Here is a 21,107-nt window from a genome sequence, read left to right as displayed (position 1 = left end):
TTGAATCAGTTCTAATGAGGTGGATGAAACTGGAGCCTATTATACAGAGTGAAGTAAGCCAGAAAGAAAAACACCAATACAGTATACTAACCCATATATATGGAATTTAGAAAGATGCAAATGATAATCCTGTATATGAGACAGCAAGAGAGACACAGATGTATAGAACAGTCTTTGGGACTCTGTGGGAGAGGATGAGGGTGGGATGATTTGGGAGAATGGCATTGAAACATGTATATTGTCATATGTGAAAGGAATCACCAGTTCAGGGTCGATGGATGTTACAGGATGCTCGGGGCTGGTGAGGGGGGATGACACAGAGGGAGCATAAAGGGAGGAGGGAGGTGGGAAGGGGGTTCAGGAGGGGAAACTCATGTACACCTAGGGAGGATTCATGTCAATGTATGGCAAAACCAACCAATATGATATTGTAAAATAATTATCCTCCAATAAAAAATAAATTTAAAAAAGCATATTAACTTTTTTATAAACATCATTATTCTTAATGAATCTCACATTATCTTGGAAGTGAAAAGTAGAACTGTAAATGTGTACACTTTAATGACAAATGAAATGTGAATGGACTACTACATCCAAATTCATAACACACTTATTAAGAAAGCAGCAATAAAAATAAAACTGAGTGTACATTATACTTTGCTGCATATGTGCATGTCTAAAGGTTGAAAAATTTTCCCCGAAAGAAAAATTACCTTAAAAGAGTTGGGACAGAACTATGAACAACTCTGTCTATTTGACCCATGCGATGTACTTGTGCATTTTATATATTATAGTGTTTTAATATTTTTTTGTATTTAATTCTATTGTATTATTCTTTAAAATGTTCATTATATTTGTCACACAACGTCTTTTACATGTTATCATATATTATGGTTGAATGTCAGTCTACGTGCTCTTTTAAATCTCCTTTACTTATTTATTTTAAAAACAATAGTTCTTCATTCACAGGAATTTAAGCTTTACAAAATCTTTAATTGATTATATTGATATGTTGAATTACATTCCCATGATGGCTGTAGGTACAAGAAAATCGGAATTTTTTTAAGGCATCCAGTTTAAAGGTATCTTTCTCCAATCAACTATCACTTGAGTTCAGTTCAGTCGCTTAATCGTGTCCGACTCTTTGCGACCCCATGAATGGAAGCACGCCTAGCCTCCCTGTCAATCACCAACACCTGCAGTCCACCCAAACCGATGTCCACCGAGTCGATGATCCTCTCCAACCATCTATTCCACCATCTAACCCTCTGTCGTCCCCTTCTCTTCCTGCTCTCAATCTTCCCCAGCATCTGGGGCTTTTCAAATGAGTCAGCTCTTCGCATCTGAAGGCGAAAGTACTGCAGTTAAATTAACGCTTTAACATCAGTCCTTAAAATGCACAATCAGGACAGATCTCCTTTAGGAAGGACTGGCTGGATTTCCTTGAAGTCCAAGGGACTCTCAATAATCTTCTCTAACAACACAGTTCGAAAGCATCAATTCTTCTTCACTCAGCTTTCTTTATATTCCAACTCTGAGATCCATGCATGAATACTGGAAAAACCATAGCCTTGACTAGACAGACCTTTGTTGGCAAAGTAATTCTCTGCTTTTTAATATTCTGTCTAGTTTGGTCATAACTTTCCTTCCAAGGAGTAAGCGTCTTTTAATTTCATGAGTGTAATCACCTTCTGCAGTGATTTTGGAGCCCAGAAAACTAAAGTAAGCCTCTGTTTCCACTGTTTCCTCATCTATTTGCCATGAAGTGATGGGACAAGTTTCTGAATGTTGTGCTTTAAGCCAACTTTTTCATTCTCCTTTTCACTTTCATTAAGAGGTTATTAATTCTTCACTTTCTGCCTTAAGGGTGGTGTCATCTGCATATCTGAGGTTATTGATATTTCTCCCTGCAATCTTGACTCAAGCTTGTGTTTCCTACAGCCCAATGTTTCTCATTATGTAATTTGCATATAAGTTAAATAAGCAGGATGACAGTAAATAGCTTTGACTTACTCCTTTTCCTATTTGGAACCAATCTGTTCTTCCATGTCCAGTTCTATAAATTGCTTCCTGACCTTCATACAAGTTTCTCCATATACAGATCAGTTGGTCAGATATTCCCATATTTTAAACAGATTTCCACAGTTCATTGTGATCCACAATTCAAAGGCTTTGGCATAGTCAATAAAGCAGAAAGAGATGATTTCCTGGAATTCTCTTGTTTTTCTGAAAACCGAGTAGATGTTGGCCATTTGATCTCTAGTTCCTCTGCCTTTTCTAAATCCACCTTGAACATCTGGAAGTTCATGGTTCCCATGTTACTGATTCCTGGCTTGGAAAATTTTAAGGAACACTTTAGTAGAGTGTGAATTGAGTGCAATTGTGTTGTAGTTCAGCATTTTTTGCCATTGCTTTTCTTTGAGATTGGAGTGAAATCTGATCTTTTCCAGCACTGTATCCACTGATGAGTTTTGAAAGTTTGCCAGCATATTGCATTCATCACTTTCACAGCTTCATTTTTCCGGAATTGAAATAGTTCAAACGGAATTCGAGTAATTTCGTGATTATCTGGGTCATGAAGTGTTTGTTTGTTTGTTTGTTTTTGTACAGCCCTTCTGTGTATTCTTGACAGCTCTTCTTAATCTCTTCTGCTCTGTTAGGTCCCTACCATTCCTGTCTTTTCTTGAGACCATCTTTGCATAAAATTTCCCTAGTTATCTCTAGTTTTCTTGAAGGTATCTCTATTCTTTCCCATTCTATTGTTTTTTCTCTTTCTTTTCACTAATCAATCTGGAAGGCTTTCTTATCTCTCCTTGTTTTTCTTTGGAACTCTGAATTGAAATAGGTCTATCTTTCCTTTTCCCACTTGCTTTTTGCTTCCTGTCTTTTCACAGCTATTTTTAAGGCCTCCATATACAGCCATTTTGCTTTTTTTGATTTCTTTTTCTTGCAGATAGTCTTTAACTCTGTCTCCAATACACTGTCATGAAACTCTGTCCATAGATCATAAGGTAAACTTTCTGTCAGATCTAGTCCCTTAAACCTGTTTCTCACTTCCACTGTATAGTCATAAGGGATATGACTTAGGTCATACCAGAATGGTCTTGTTGTTTTCTCCACTTTCTTCAGTTTCAGACTGAATTTGGCAATAAGGAGTTCATTATATGAGCCATGTCAACTCCCAGTCTTGTTTTTGCTGACTGTATAGTACTTCTCCATCTTTGGCTGCAAATAATACTGTAGATAAGAGGAGAAATAACTCCAGAAAGAATGAAGGGACGGAGCCAAAGCGAAACAGATACCCAGTTGTGGATGTGACTGGTGATAGAAGCAAAGTTTGATGCTGTAAAGAGCAATATTGCACAGGAACCTGGAAATTTAGGTCCATGAATCAAGGCAAATTAGAAGTGGTCAAATAGGAGATGATAAGAGTGAACGTCGACAATACTTTAACCACCTCATGCGACAAGTTGACTCACTGGAAAAGAGTCTGATGCTGGGAGGGATTGGGGGTGGGAGGAGACGGGAACGACAGAGAATGAGAGGGCTGGATGGCATCACCGACTCGATGGACATGAGTTTGAGTGAACTATGGGAGTTGGTGATGGACAGGGAGGCCTGGCATGCTGTGATTCATGGGGTCGCAAAGAGTCGGACACGATTGAGTGATTGAAATAAACTGAACTGAACTGAACTGAACTGAATACAATCAATCTGATTTTGGCGTCGACTAACTGGTGATGTCAAATATACAACTATACGAATAAACTATACAACTTGGTAAAACAGCCATGTCACCTCACTCATCAATTACCCTGTTTAGAAAGTCCTGGCTGACCTAGGTAAGGAACATTTTGAAGGAACATGCTCCTTTCTCCCCTCATTTTAATTCTATTATTTTAATTTGCCTCTTTTTTTTTTTTAATTCAGTAACAGAATGGAAAACATCATAACCTGTGGTACTCCACATCAGGACAAAGAAAATGCTGAACTCCAGGTCCATGTTATTTCTTTTCTGTCAAGTTTGCTTATACTCATAGATGTGCTGTGATATTCTCTAGTATCTGAGAGTAAGAAAGCTTGGTTTTGAAGTGCTTGTTACTGTTTGATAATAAGGTATGTCTCGAAATTATAATAAAAATGACAAGGAATGCTCCACTGTCTCTGCTGGGAAAACGTTGTGAAAACTTAAAGCAAGAAGTAGAGGAAAAGTTAATGCCTCAGGATTCGAGCAAGTATTCCCTCAGTGAAAGGGCTAGGAATGATCCTAAACAATGGATAATCAAGAAGACTTCATGACATCCTAGAAATAACCCCAGGAGAATATGCTTTAAGTGAAATTGACTAAGTATTTAGCTTTCTCAGGTGGTAACAATGACCAGGAAGCGAGCATGGTGCTGCAGGACTAATGTCACTGCTATGGGTGACACTAGGGCAATAACAAGTCAATGTGTTCCACAGAGTAGCAGTCTGAGAGCCATATTGTTGAATGAGAGGGTTGGACAGATAGTTATAAAGGTCTAAATGGCCTATTAGTGTGTGTGTGTGTGTGTGTGTGTGTGTGATGTCTCTCCACACTTCAAGGCAAATGATTTTTAAGAAGAGTGGATTGGGTCCCAAGGCTAACATTACTCCCTAAGGAAAGGCTGTCAGTTATGTTCAGTTCAGTTTGTCAGTCGTGTCTGACTTTTTGTGACACCATGAACTGCAGCAAACCAAGCCTCCGTGTCCGTCACCAACTCTTTAAGTTTACTCAAACTCATGTCCATTGAGTCGGTGAAGCCATCCAAAAACTTCATCCTGTGTACCCTTATCACCTGCCTTAAGTCATTCTCAGTATCAAAGTCTTTTCAAATGAGTAAGCTCTTCTCATCAGATGGCCAAAGTATTTGAGTTTCAGCTTCAGCATTAGTCCTTAAAATGCACACTCAGGACTGATCTCCTTTAGGATGTATTGGTTGGATCTCCTTGCATCCAAGGGATTCCCAAGCGTCCGCACCAACACCACAGTTCAAAAGCATCAATTCTTCTTCACTCAGCTTTCTTTATAGTCCAACTCTCACATCCACACATGACTACCGAAATAACCATAGCCTTGACTAGGTGGACCTTTGTTGGCAGAGTAATATCTCTGCTTTTAAAGATGCTTTCTTGGTTGGCCATAACTTTCCTCCCATGGAGTGTCTCTTAATTTCTTGGCTGCCCATGTCTATAAAAGCCAGGACATGGAAGCAACCTAGATGTCCATTAGCAGATGAATGGATAAGAGACCTGTAGTACACATATACAATGGAATATCATTCAGCCATTAAAAAGAATACATTTGAACCAGTTATAATGAGGTGAATGAAACTGGAGTATATTATACACAGTGAGGTATGTCAGAACGAAAAAAAATAACAGAGTATACTGATGCGTGTTATGGAATTTAGAAAGATGGTAACAATGACCCTATATGCAAGACAGCAAAAGAGACACAGATGTATAGAACAGTCTTTTGAACTCTGTGGGAGAAGGTGAGGGTGGGATCAATTGAGAAAACAACATTGAAACATACATATTATCATATTTGGAAGAGATCAACAGTCCAGGTGTGATGCATGAGACAGGGTGCTCAGGGCTCCTGTACTGGGAGGAACCTGAGGGGTGAATGGGAAAGGAGGTGAAGGGGTTTCAGCATTAGGAACACATGTACACCGACGGCTGATTCATGAAAGTGTAGGACAAAAACCATATACATAATAAGCCTCCAGGTAAAATAAATAAATTAAATAAATAAATAGATTCATGGCTGCAGTCACCATCTGTAGTGAATTTGGAGACCCTCCAAAATTAACTCATCTACTGTCTCCACTGTTTCCACATCTATCTTCGTGAAGATATGGGATCATGTGCCATGATCTTAGTTTTCTGAATGTTTAGCTTTAAGCCAGCACATTCACTCTTCTTTATCATTTTCATCAAGAGAGTTTTTAGATCTTCTTCACTTTCTGCCATAAGGGTAGTGTCATCTGCATCTCTGAGGTTATCAATATTTCTCTCAACAATCTTGATTCCAGCTAGTTCTTCATCCAGTCCAGCATTTCTCTTGATGTTCTCTGCATATAAGTTAAATAATCAGGGTGACAATACCGCGTTGACATGCTCCTTTTCCTACTTTGAACCAGTCTGTTTTTCCATGTCCAGTTCTAACTGTTAATTCCTGAGCAGCATACAGATTTCTCAAAAGGTAGGTAAGGTGACCTGGTATTTCCATCTCTTGAACAGTTGACCACAGTTTATTGTGATATACACAAAGGCTTTGGCACAGTTAATAAAGCTGAAATACGTTTTTTTTTTTTTCTTTCCTTTTTTTTTTTTTTTTTCTGAAATCGCTTTCTGTTTCAATGATCCAGAAGATGTTGGCAATTTGATCTCTTGTTCCCCTACCTTTTCTAAAACCAAGTTGAAGTTCACAGTTCATGTATTGTTGAAGTCTGGCTTGGAGATTTTTGAGCATTACTTTACTGGCTTGTGAGATGAATGCAATTGTGTGGTAGTTTGAACATTCTTTGGCATTGCTTTTCTTTGGAATTGGAATTAAAACTGACATTTTCCAGTCCTATGGCCACTGCTGATTTTTCCAAATTTGCTTTTACATTGAATGTAGCACTTTCACAGCATCATCTTTTAAGATTTAGAACAGCTCAAGTGAAATTCCATCATGCCCACTAGCTTGGTATCTAATGAGACTTCCTAAGGCACACTTGAATTCACATTCTAGGGTGTCAGTGTCTAGGTGAGTTATCACACCATCGTGATTATCTGAATCGTGAAGATCTTTTTGGTACAGTTCTTGGTATTCTTGCCACCTCTTCTTCATATCGCTGTCATGGTATAAGCTGTAAATATGAGGAAAATATATTTTCATATAAGGAAAACAGAGATCTCTAGTGGTAAAAACAAAGTCAATGTGCAGTGCCAAGATTAAACAGGACAAGTGAAATACCATTGTGTTAAGAATACAATGTCTCCATGTAAAGAAAAAGGCAATAGAGGCATTCTGTGTGTTTCTCCGTTTTATCCAGACTTCAAGGCACTAACCAGCCCACACCCAGTACTATTTCTCTGTACACCACTCCTACAAAGTCAAGTGGTATAGATGCCCAGACCGACTGGAATACTATGCTGAAAAAATTGAAATGGTAGCTTTAGGAGAAGCCTAAACTCATATTTTGAACAAACTACAGGAGATAGTGTGGGAAAGGGAAATATAGCATGCTGTAGTCCCTAGGGAGGCAAACTGTGATGACAAGGACATGACTTGGCAGCTGAGACACAACAACTACCTGACAGTAAAAGCCTTTGAAAAATTCAGCCTGACATGTTTTCCCCCATGCTCAGACCCTGGAGGATCTTTAGGTTCCCTTACTTAGAAAGGAAGAATAACTTACTTCCCCCGTTTCTTGTGCTTTGTTGAGTCATTTGGGACCAACAGATTCAGAATGACACGTACCAACGTCATTTGCAAATAGCAGCACCATCATGATAAACATTGCAATCTTCCTGGAGGTTTATTGTATTCTACCTGGACTCAGGCATCTCTGTAGTAAAAGACAGTACAATCTAATTGGCTAAGCATGTTCACGTCAAGAAGCTCTTAGTCCTTAAGAAGGTGACAAAAAGGGGTCTTGCAAATATATGCTCATTGACAGATTCCTAGGTTGTTTCTAATGATCACCCTTTTAGAATGCCTTCATCTGCCCACTGCTCCCTTCTGCTGGGCCTTCCAACTCTAACGCCATAATCATTGACCTTTACACGATTCCTCTTCAAGACACATAAACACCATTTCCCTGCAATTAACAGATATCAATGATTCTGAACTGTGAAAGCTCTTTAACTCTCAGAAAACTCAACTGGGGCCTCTTTAACAAATACTCTTTGGAGATTTCAATCCAATGCAGCTAGATTACAAGAGTATTATAATCACCTTCTCATAGAGATACAGTTTAAAGTGCTACCAGCCAAGGAGTCTCCAAAATGGATGGGAATAAAGCTCCATGCCCTCCCATGGCTGAACTCTCACATACTGAGTCTTAATCCTCATATACAAATTATTACCCTAGCCTCAAAATTCATTCTGGTTCTCTTTGGCAGTCCTCAAGCTTTTACACTCTAAGACAGTTTTCTTTCTATTTTCTCCTAGGAATCATTGCACTAACTACTACCACCTGCTCACCAAATCATAGAATGACAGTCCATTATGATTGCTTCATGATTCCATTTGACAAGGGAAGTGCATAGAACAACTGGCCAAAAGCTTTCCATTTTAGTGCAAGATCATTCTTTCGAAACCCTCAAAAACAATGAGGCTTTATAATGGAAGAACCTCTAAAATGCTGCTCTCCCTTAATAGAATACTTAGAAGTGCTGTCTAGAACAGCCAAATTCTTTGGAAAGTAGAAGCTGGTGGAATAGGCGAAGGCCCAATCAGCACCATTAAAACTGCCTGTACATTTAGAGCCACTGACTGAAAACTAACAGGACATAGCTAAATTTTTAGCTGAAAGACACCGTACAACAAATGCTGTAATAAACATGTGCATAGAGTCAGGAAACAAGGGAGGATAAGCAATCAGGTTGCTACCTGAGCCAAAAGAAAGAACACATATAAGGAAATGGATATTATGGAGTTAGAGAATCACCACAGTGTGACACATTCAGAGTGTATAATGGGACCCTATGCCTGGGGTCTGACATCAGGAAGATGAGTCCACTCAGCTGGTTTGAAAGCTTGGAATGAAGCTGGTTTATAATGAAGGGTAGGACTCTAAGAAACTTGAATTCCACTAGTGAAGAACTTGAACACATCTATTTGTTTCTGAAACAAGGCAGAAGAATCGGAGTGAATCTCCTCAGAATGATGGCCAGTTCCCAGGACCATCACAATGTGTATCCCATACCCCAAACAGCACTCAACACATACTCAAGTTCTTCTTACTCTATAGCTGCTCCCATCTGGGGTAAATTTGCCATTCCTGAGGCAGGGAAGAGAATGAACTCAGGACAAACAGAATCAGTTCAGAGTCAGCCTTCTTGAGTTCCGTTCCTGAAACCTGGGAGAAAATCCCAACCTCAAGTCGTGTTATTGGACACAGAGAAGAATAGCACCATAAAACCTGTCAGTGGAACTACGCCCTCCATCTCCAACCCCGTGTCCTACCTATGTGAACAGTGCCAGAACACACTGGGGTGTCACAGGACGCCCCTCTTATCATGTCCAGCTCTCAAACCAAAGCCACAGGCAAATGTATATTACACAGACTGGCCACACATAAGGACACCACCTTTACCATGACAGTCATTGTTTCATTTCACCTTTTTCACAAGGAGAAAGATAAATTGAGAAGTCTTGTGTGTTTGATTCCAATGAAAGAAAAAGAGAAAGAAAAACAAACAAACAAACAAAAAAAGGAATATATCACACATGAAATAGAGAAATCATTTAACAGATACAGTTTGAAGCCTGAGTAACAAGACTGCAAAATCAGATAGGGAAAGAAGTGGATGGACAAAGTAAACATTTTAACAAGAAATGAGAAATAATAGGGGAAAAAAACGCTCATGAAGAATAAAATAATGAAATAGAAAACACATTAGAAGGAAATAATAGAGAAAAATTGACACAGAAGAATGTGTATATTATCTGGAAGATTCTTTAATGAAAAACACCAAAGCAGAACTGCAAATAGATGAGCCAATTTACAAATAAAGACCAGTCTAAAGAATCTCTTTGACAATATAAAAAATAGCAGCATTGCGATATTTCGGGTTTCAGAAAGGAAGAAATAGAAAGCAGTTGATATTATATACATAAAATTATGGCTGATAGGTTCCAAAACCTGAAGAAAGAAAGAAACTTAGAAATCTAGTGAGATAAAGAACAGAGAGTTCCAGAAAGTTGAACAGAGACTGAAATTAAGACACATCCAAATTAAATGGAAAGTTGAAAAGAAAATGGAATGGAATAAGGGAAAAGAAAGTACATAAGGGAATTCCAAAAGGTTATCAGTTGACTCACGATTTCTGAGGTGGGGTTGCACAGGGACTCCGTAGAATTGACAATTGATGTTGGAATTGTTGGCTACTCCTGGAAGACTTTGGGGTCTGACCAGGCCCATGATGACCATGCTCGTGTTGCAAGAAGTCCATTGGTGAAGATCTGTGGTTTGATTCCTTGCAGTACTACCTCAAGGTAACTGAGAGAATCACGGGTTGTAAGGGGGTCAGGAGGTGAGACCTGAAGAATGGAGGCCAGGACACTCTCCTTTCCTAAATGGGAAAACTCAGGCTCATGCAGGCCGACTGAAGAGCTTGGATTCGGGTCATGCAGCTAGCAGCTGACAGGTTGAGACTTGAGTCTTGGGGACTTAATGTGTCCAAGCCTCACTCAAAGGAGCTGTGGTTACACCCTGAGAGTCCTTGGTGACTCTGAGGAAGGCAAAGACACATTTGTTGTAATCATCCTTCCCTGAGTCCTGCCGTCACCAGACATCCTGCTGCTCAATCAGTTTGAAATCACCTGGGCTCCTCACTCCCAACCCTCATCCTGGGAAGTCCTGTCAGTTGGAAGGGGTTTCTCTCTGGTGTCCCACTGCTCTTTTATGTTGACGCTTGTGTATTCTGCTAATTTTCATATTCACTTCTTAACCTTTCTCTACCGCCACACAGGCATTGTTGACCTGGATTCAGGCTGGTTGGAGATACTACTGAACAGATGTTGGAGGAAATGGACAGGTATCTCAAAAGGGCAAGCCTTTGTGCCTGCTGATGTTATCTCCCACATTGCAGGACACAGCATCTTCAACTCCTGAAACGTGAGCGTTTCCTGTTTACTTTTGTGTCCCTGTGCATTGCATATGTTGTGTAGATGTGTTGCATGTGTTTGTGTCAACTGTATTTGTGCCTGCTTATCTGTGTGTGAATGTCCAGTCCACTTAAGACACATAGATGAAGACCAAGGATGTGAGATGTGAAGCAACTAAAAAAGGAGATGGCCACAGACTTGGGGAGAATGGTCAATGTATCTCTGTGGTACCACAGTTCCAGAGAGGAATGAGGAAATGATGGTCATTGATAAGTGGAAGATGGCTCCACAAATCTGTAATTACCTAAGAGACATAAAAATGCTCAACATCACTGCTCTGTTGTGGGATGTGTTTGTACTTGGAAATGGGGTTGGAGAGTTTGAAGCGTCACCCAATGTAAGTCAAGTATGGTGGGGCTTTTAAACCACTACTTGTGGGCCCATCAGTCTTTGAGACATGTACTGGCCTGTGGAAATGGAGGTCATGGTAGTAGGATCTACGGTTTAGAAGAGGCCAAAGTTCTTTGAAAAAGTGTACAGTCTAGGAGAAGGAAGGCCAGACGGTGAGCCTGCTGCACTGGAGAAACATTCCACATATGTGAGAAACATACAGGGGAACATTTTGCCTAGTGTGTTGCCTAGCATCAGTCCATCAGTCAGTACACTCACTCACATAGTGTGGTACACACTCGGACTGTGTGAGATAAATGATCTCCTAAAATATTTGCGTAGTTAACATCGGAAGCTTGCTTATGCCTAAATGGACTAATTTTTTTCTTTCCTCTTGATGAACCAAGGTGCCAGAAATCAGTTTTACACAGTCTACATTACTTGCCTACTGTTCATGTATAAAATATGAATAATATGTTATTTTCATTAATTTAATTAATTTGTTTTAATCGGTGGCTACTTACTTTACAATTTTGTTGGGTTTTTCTGCCTTATATTGATATGAATCAGCCTTGGGTGTATATATCCCACAACACCTGACTCCATTTCCACCTCAATCCTCACCCGTTCCTCTGCACAGTTTACGAAAAGTAGTATTGAATGTCTTGCTGCATGTATTGAGTTTGCACTGATCATCTATTTGACATATGGAAATAAACATGTTTCAACGCGGTTCCCTCATATTGTCTTACCCTCGCCTACTCCCTCATAATCAAAAAGCTGTTTTACATCTGTGTCTCTTTTTGCTAAAGACTCGTCGTTACTGCATGCCAAATTCCATCAGTTCAGTCACTAGGTCATGTTAGACTCTTTGCCACCCTATTAACCACAGCACACCAGGCCTCCCTCTCCATCACCAATTCCCAGAATTTACCCAAACTCACGTCCATTGAATCGGTGATGCCAACCAGCCATCTCATCCTCTGTCGTCCCCTTCTCCTGCCACCAATCCCTCCCAGCATCAGGGTTTTTCCAATAAGTCAACTCTTCTCATGAGATGGCCAAAGTACTGTAGTTTCAGCTTTAGCATCAGTCCTTCCAAAGAACACCCGGGACTGATCTCCTTTACGATGGACTGGTTGGATTTCCTTGAAAGAAATCAAAGATGACACAAATAGATTGAGAAATATACCATGTTCATGGATCAGGAGAATCAATTTAGTGAAAATAAGTATAGTACCTAATGCAATCTATGGATTCAGTGCAGTCTCTATCAAGCTATGAACAGCATTTTTCAGAGACCTAGAACAAATTATTTCACAATTTGTATAGAAATACAAATAACCTCAAATAGTCAAAGGACACATTTTGTATTTCCATACAATTTCCATACAATAGCCAAAGAAGTCTTGAGAAAGAGGAATGGAACTGGGGGAATCAACCTGCCTGACTTCAGACTATACCACAAAGCTACAGTCATCAAGATAGTATGGTACTGGCACAAAGACAGAAATATTGATCAATGGAACCAAAGAGAATGTCCGGAGATAAATCCACACATCTATGGACACCTTATCTTTGACAAGAAGGCAAGAATACACAATGGATATAACAAAATCTCTTTAACAAGTGGTGCTGGGAAATCTACTCAATCACTTGCAGAAAAATGAACTCGGGCACTTTCTAACACCACACACAAAAATGAACTCAAAATGGATTAAAAACTCAATGTAAGACCAGAAACGGCAAAACTCCTAGAGGAAATCATAGGAAAATCACTCTTTGACATAAATTACAGAATGTGAATCTATGATTCATCACACAGAGTAATGGAAATAAAAGCAAATGTAAACAAATGGGATCTAATTAACATTTAAAGCTTTCACAGAATGAAGGAGACTATAAGCAACTTGCAAAGACAGCCCTGAGTGGGAGAAAAGAAAGCAAAGCAACTGACAAATAATTAATCTGAAAAACATATTAGCAGTTCATGCAGCTCAAGTCTAGAAAAATAAACAACCCAATAAAAAAAATGGGCCAAAGAACTAAACAGTCATTTCGCCAAAGAAAACATACAGATGGCTAACAAACATAAGGTGCTCAACATCTCTTACTATCAGGAAAATGTAAATCAAAATCACAATGAGGTACCATCTCATGCCAGTCAGAATGGCTCCTCTCAAAATGTCTACAAACAATAGATGCCAGAGATGGTGGAGAGAAAATGGAATCTTCTTACACTGTTGAGGGGAATGCAAACTAGCATATCCACTATGGATGATGGTGTGGAAATTCCTTAAAGAAACTTGAAATAGAACTGCTGTACAACCCAGCAATTTCACTGCTGTTCATACACAGCAAGGAAACCAGAATTCAAAGAGACACATTTATGCCAATGTTCATCGCAGCACTGTTTACAATAGCCAGGACATGGACGCAACCTAGATGACCATCAGCAGATGAATTGATAAGAAAGCAGTGATATATATACAAAATGGAATATTATTCATGTATTAAAAAGAACTCATTTAAATCATGTCTAATGAGGCGAATGAAAATGGGGCCTATTATATGCAGTGCAGTGAGTCAGAGAGTAAAGCATCAATACAGTATAAAAACACATAAAAATGTAATTAAGGAAGATGGAAACAATTACCCTGTATGTGAGGCAGTCAAAGAGACACAGATGTACAAAAATAGACTTTTGGACTCTATGGAAAAAGATGAGGGAGGGATGATTGAGATAATAGCATCAAACACTGTATATCACCATATGTGAAACAGATTGTCAATCCAGGTTTGATGATGAAACAGGGCGCTCATGACTGGTGCACTCGGAAAAACCTGAGAGATAGGTTTGGGATGGAGGTTGAATGTGGGTTCAGGATGGGGACATATGTACACACATGACTGATTCATGTGACTGCGTGGCAAAAACCACTACAATACTTAAAGTAATTAGTCACCAACTAAAATAAATAAAATAATTTACAACAAATAAATTAATGGCACACCATTTATATTCCCAGAGCCAGTGGACTCGAGTGGAACGATTTTCTATATTCCCTGGAGGAAGACCAGGGGGATAGTGAAGGATCACGAAGAAGGAGTGTGCACTCCCTACAGCACCCACCTACAGTGACAGGGAGCCAGATCACACCAGTGGTGTCATGGTAGTACTCCTTCGTGATGACTGTGTTCCAGAAGTAGGGGTTGTCATGAAAGGAAAATGTCAACTTACAGTTGGACCAGGCATGGCCTACTTATTGCACCTGCCAGGACCAGGAGGAGGGAAAAGGTGTAAGCTTCTAGATTCCTCAGCTTGCATGCTAGGTAGGCAGCAACAACCTCTACTTCTATTCTCCAAACACTCACAATGCACATGCATGGATAATATCATACACCCCCCTCCCAACTTCCCTGCCCATTTCCCCCATCCACTTGTCCTCAGCCTCCTCACTCACATCAAATCAATCAAGTACATAAGCAAGTCTCTACCTTAGTCACTGATCCTGAGACACATTTGTGGGTGGTTCATAATCAGCCGTAGGCCAAGGAGCCAGTGAAAGTACAAGAACAAGGACACTGAAACAGGCATCTTCAAGGGATATGGGCATTCCTGCTTGCTGGGCCATCCCACTGACATCCCCAGACCATACATACTATCAAACATTCTCATGCCTCACGGTCCCCCATGGTCCTCTAGGTCCCCTCTCTGTATCCACCAATGGAGGTTTGGTTTCTTACATATTCTGCTCTCTGCCTCATCTCTGTGTTCAGGGTAGTGGCATGTCACTTCTTAAACCGTCAGAATCTGCAGTCCCTGTGGCATGTGTTCTTGCAAGCAAGTGTGTGCTGTGTGTTACTGTGTGTGTGTGTGTGTGTGTGTGTGTGTGTGTGTTTAGACATCCCTGAGAGTCTGAACTGCTCCTGAAAGGGCATTATGGATGTGTCTGGAGCAGTCTGACTCTAACTAGGGACGAAAGCTGTCACCTCTTCCAACTCCCCCTTAGGTGAGTGTATAACGTCCTGCATTTACACTGCACTAGTAGAACAATGACAGGGACCTGACTGACTGAGATGGTTATGGGACTCCAAATATCTCTGACGCTTTCCCAAATAATTTACAATTACAATAGTACGTCTTTGAGAATGCTATTCTGGCCTACTGTCTTTGGTAAAGTAGAGTTCCACCCCCAGCATACCGCTTCCGTTCAGAGGCAGGCCAAAATGAGTCACCCAGAATTATTGCTCAAACAACACAAATGGAGCCATGCCCAGGGCATACTGGCACTGTTCCTTTGGAGCTAGCCCCTTCTCCCAGCCCTCACTTCCCCTGGGCCCATGGACTTGCCTGTGCCCTCTTGCACACCTGTCATTCTGTTCCTGCTCTTTCTATACTTCTGAACAACTGATCCTAAGAAGCAGTAGAAAGGATAAGAACTTCACCCCAGAAGCCAAGAATGCCCTGGATGATGGTGCTTCTCTGAGACAAGTGATGATGTTTCTCCTTTGATGGTTCTTCCACCTGAGGCAAAAGTAGCCCCCGTGTTATTGTTCATTCCCGTAGCCCCATTCCACATGCAGCGCAGCCAAGCCTCCAGAGTCCAAAGTGAGGGTAGTGGAGGCCAATCATTCGGGGCTCCAGGCCTTGGGTGTCCCTGATCCTGCGCCTCAGGTTTCTCCTGCCACTCTTGTGAGGACACCAGCTCCTATTCCTCCTCTGTCTCCACCACCGCCATCTCTTCCATGATGTCTTCCACCAGCAGATGGAAGTCTTGCCGGAATCCCACCACCTATCCTTCGTGCAGAGCGTTGCCTTCCTCCAATGCCTCCATCCTGAAGAGGGTGCCCTCCTTGCCTGGTAACCCCCGCCACCTGCTGTCCATAACTGCCACGATGGTCCCACTGTGCTGGCAGGTCACAGGGCCCCTGCGACCTGAAAGCCAGCCTCACAACTAAGAAGATGCAGGGAGCCAGGGGCACTCCAGCCTTTCTCCAGTCTCCCTTTCCTTGTGGCCCTGGCCATGGCCCAAGTTCACAAACGAAGTGGACCCCAACGCAAAGCCGCTGACTGGCACAGCGGCGCACAGGTTTCAGTCACCCTCCACAAACTGGTTGATTGCCTACAGTCTAGGAGAGGGGAAGTTGAGACACACATGCGGATCCTTGTCTAGTCACCTAAGTGTAGTACTTTGGTGGGGGGCAGGAGGCTTGAATTCTACATGCTGACTTTCAAAATATATCAGGAACCAATCATGGAGTCTAAAGGCATTTCCTCGGGGGCATGCCCCTTGGAATTCGGAGCACTCTGACAGCAGTGAACCAGCTGTCAATCACTGATCAACACAATGTCTGCCCTCTATGGAAGCTATTTTCAAAAGCAACAGTGCAAAAGTGCATTGGTGGAAGCAGGTCTCTCAGTACCTGAAGAATCAGTGGTTCTTTTGAAATATAAGAGGTTTCCATATTTCTTACAGGAAAACCTCCATGATGATCTCCAAATGTGAAATCTAGAGAAGCCCTACTTCCATGAAGGAGAATTAAGATCAAGATTTTGATACAGGAAATACAGAAAATACAGTATTTCATGGTGGAAAATGGTTCTCTTGATATATGTTTGAGAAATACAAAGAATCATATTTCTTGAAGAAAGAGCGGTGGACAGATTTTCTTTTTTTATTTATTTTAATTGAGGGCTAATTTCTTTACATTATTGTATTGGTTTTGCCATGACATTAATCTGCCCTGGGTGTACATATGGTCCCCGTCTTGAAAGCCCCTCCCATCTCCCTCCCCATCCCATCCCTCTGGGTCATCCCAGTACACCAGCCCTGAGCAATCTGTTTGATGCATTGAACTTGGAGTGGCGATTCGTTTCACATATGATAATGTACATGTTTTGATGCCATTCTTCCAAGCCATCCCACCCTCGCCCTCTCTCACAGAGTCCAAAAGACTGTTCTATACATCTGTCTCTGTTTTGCTGTCTCAATACAGGGTTATTGTTATCATCTTTCTAAATTCGATATATATGAGTTAGCATACTGTATTGGTGTTTTTCTTTCAGGCTGACTTCACTGTGTATAATAGGTCATAAATCTAGCCTTAGTAAATTCAAAAAAAAAAAAAAAAATTGAAACCATTCCAAGAACTTTTCTGACCACAATGCAGTAATAGTAGATTTCAATTACAGGAGAAAACCTCTTAAAAATTCCAACATATGGAGGCTGAACAACACCCTGCTGAATAACCAACAAATCATAGAAGAAATCAATAAAGAAATCAAAATATGCATAGAAATGAGTGAAAATAAAAGCACAACAACCCAAAACCTGTGGGACACTGTAAAATCAGTGCTAAGGGGAAGTTTCATAGCAATACAGGCGTATCTCAAGAAATAAGAAAAAAGTCAACTAAGTAACCTAACTCTACCCCAAAAGAAACTAGAAAAGGAAGAAATGAAGAACCCCAGGGTTAGTAGAAGAAAAGAAATCTTAAAAATTATGGCAGTAATAAATGCAAAAGAAACAAAAGAGACAATAGCAAATATCAACAAAGCCAAAAGCTAGTTCTTTGAGACGATAAATAAAATTGACAAAAAAATGCCAAACTCATCAAGAAACAAAGGGAGAAAAACCAAATCAATAAAATTAGAAATGAAAAGGGAGAGATCACAATAGACAACACAGAAATAAAAAGGATCATAAGACTGATATCAGCAATTATATGCAAATAAAATGGACAACATGGAAGAAATGGACAAATTCTTAGAAAAGTGCAACTTTCAAAACTGAACCAGAAAGAAATAGAAAATCTTAACAAACCCATCACAAGCACAGAAATTATAACTGTAATCAGAAATCTTCCAGTGGGGGAAAAAAAAAAAAAAAAGCCCAGGTCCAGACGGTTTCACAGCTGAATTTTACCAAAAATTTAGAGAAGAACTAACACCTATCCTACTCAAACTCTTACAGAAAATTGTAGAGGAAGGTAAATTTCCAAACTCATTCTATGAGGCCACCATCACCCTAATACCAAAACCCGTCAAAGATGCCACAAAAAGAGAACTACAGACCAATATCACTGATGAACGTAGATGTAAAAATCCTTAACAAAATTCTAGCATTCAGAATCCAACAATACATTAAAAAGATTATACATCATGACCAAGTGGACTTCATCCCAGGGATGCAAGAATTCTTCAATATCTACAAATCAATCAATGTAATACACCACAGTAACAAAATGAAAAATAAAAACCATATGATTATCTCAATAGATGCAGAGAAAGCCTTTGACAAAATTCAACATTCATTTATGATCAAATCCCTCCAGAAGGCGGGAATAGAAGGAAGATTCCTCAACATAATAAAAACTATATATGGCAAACCAACAGCAAATATTATCCTCAATGATGAAAAATTGAAAGTGTTTCCCCTAAAGTCAGGAGCAAGTCAAGGGTGCCCACTCTCACCACTACTATTCAACATAGCTTTGGAAGTTTTGGCCACAGCAATCAGAGCAGAAAAAGACAAAAAAGGAATTCAAACTGGAAAAGAAGAAGTAAGACTCTCATGTTTTCAGATGACATGATCATCTACAGAAAACCATAAAGACTCTACCAGAAAATTATAGAGCTAATCAATGAATATAGTAAAGTTGTAGGATATAAAATCAACACACAGAAACTCCTTACATTCCTATACACTAATAATGAGAAAATAGAAAGAGAAATTATGGAAACAATTCTATTCACCTTTGCAACAAAAAGAATAAAATACTTAGGTCTATATCTACCTTAAGAAACAAAAGACCTATATATAGAAAACTATAAAACACTGTTGAAAAAAATGAGAGAGGACACTAATAGTTGGAGAAATATACCGTGTTCATGGATTGGAAGAATAAATATTTAGAAAATAAATATATTACCCAAAGTAATTTATAAGTTCAATGCAATCCCTATCAGTCTACCAACGGTGTTTTTCACAGAGCTAGAACAAATAATTTCACAGTTAGTATGGAAATACAAAATTCCTTGAATAGCCAAAGCAAAATTGAGATAGAAGAATGGAACTGGGGGAATCAACCTGCCGGACTGCAGGCTCTACTACAAAGCCACAGTCATCAAAACAGTATGGTACTGCCCTAGAGACAGAAATATAGATCAATGGAACAAAATTCAAAGCCAAGAGATAAATCCATGCACCTATGGACACCTTATCTTTGACAAGGGAGGCAAGAATATTCAATGGAGAAAAGACAATCTCCTTAAAAAGTGGTGCTGGGCAAACTTGCAAAAGAATGAATCTACAACACTCCCTATCACCATACATGAAAATAAACTCAAAATGGAATAAAGATCTAACTGTAGGAGGAAGCACTTGAAGAAGGCGGAGGAATAGGATGGGGTGACCACGTTCTCCCCCACAAAATCAGCTAAAGAACAGTTGAACGCTGAGTAAATCCCACAAAACAACTTCTAAATACCGGCAGAGGACATCAGGCATCCAGAAAAGCAGCCCATAATCTTCGAAAGGAGGTAGAAAATAGTATAAAAGATAAAAAGAGACACAAAAGAGGGAGGGACGGATCTCCATTCCGGGAAGGGAGGCTTAAAAAAAAAAAGGGGGGGGGAGAATTTTCCAAACACCTGGAAACACGGGTGAGTCTGTGGTGGACAGTCTTGGAATCTCAGAGGGCCACATAACTGGGAGAAAAAAGACATAAATAATTAAAACCCACAGACTAAGTGCCCAGAGGAAACTCTCAGCGGAGAAGCAGTGCAGATGCCAGCATCCCCCACTAGCAGGTGGGGGCTGGGTAGGGAGGTAGAGCAGCACAGCTTAGAGAAGGGGCTGGGCATGATCACCCTGAGGGCAAGTTGAGGGCGCAAACGGGAGGCAGCTAACCAGACTGTGCAGCGAAAAGTCCCAACTTAAGACTCTGCCAACCCCACTCACAGAACAAAGGACAGAACAGAGAGAGCCGTCTGCGGGTGGCCAAGCCCCCAACCCCCACCGGGACTAGCAGGGAGGGCTGCCAGCACCAGAAGGGGCAGCCTAGATCCCAGAGAGGCTTCCCATACCAAGCTGCAGGCAGGCTTCCTTGCTAACAAAGACTTCTCTTGTTCAGGACAGTTGATATCCACCTTAGAATGTGTGTCAGTTGTACACCAAGAAAACCGAGCAGCCAGGGACCGGGGAGGCAATAAGTGGCAGCGACTGTGCTCACCAAACGTCTGGTCAACTGAGCTGCTCGGGCCGGGGAAGGCACAAAAAGCAGGCCCAGGCCAAGTCTGCACCTTTGTGGAGTATTCCAGGACCTGAACCGGAGCTGCTTATACCTGGGAAGTGCATGCAAACCAGCACCAGCCACAGACAGCTCCCTGCAGAGCAACCCAGAATTTGAGCAGCATAAACAGGGAAAACACACACGCCATGAGCGGGAGCATTCCCAGAGTAGTCGAGACACTGTGAGCACTCCCCACAGATGCCAGTGATATTTGTTACCAGCGTTCCTCCCTTCCCACAGCTCGAATGAACAGGTGAGCCTGCGAAAAAAGACAAAAAACAAAAACAAAAAACTGTCCACCACCCCTCCCCCCCACCCCGGTGTCAGGATGGAAATTAGACACTGAAGAGATCAGCAAATGGAAGTGCTTTTACAAAAGAAGAAACTGCCTTGGAAGTAACAGAGGGAGAAGTCTTGAGACTACTGCAAGAATAAGACAGAAAAGAACAAGCAGACGCTTAAGTCCAAACCCTGAGAACACCAGAGATCCCCTGTTCCAGGGAACATTAATTGATAGGTGCTCATCAAATGCCTTCATACATACACTGAAACCAGGCAACACCCAAGGGTC

Source organism: Moschus berezovskii, chromosome Y (genome assembly GCF_049115385.1).
Source record: "Moschus berezovskii isolate FMDL1 chromosome Y, NW_MosBer_1.0, whole genome shotgun sequence".
Classification (NCBI taxonomy): Eukaryota; Metazoa; Chordata; class Mammalia; order Artiodactyla; family Moschidae; genus Moschus; species Moschus berezovskii.
Note: the sequence above shows the minus strand (reverse complement) of the source record.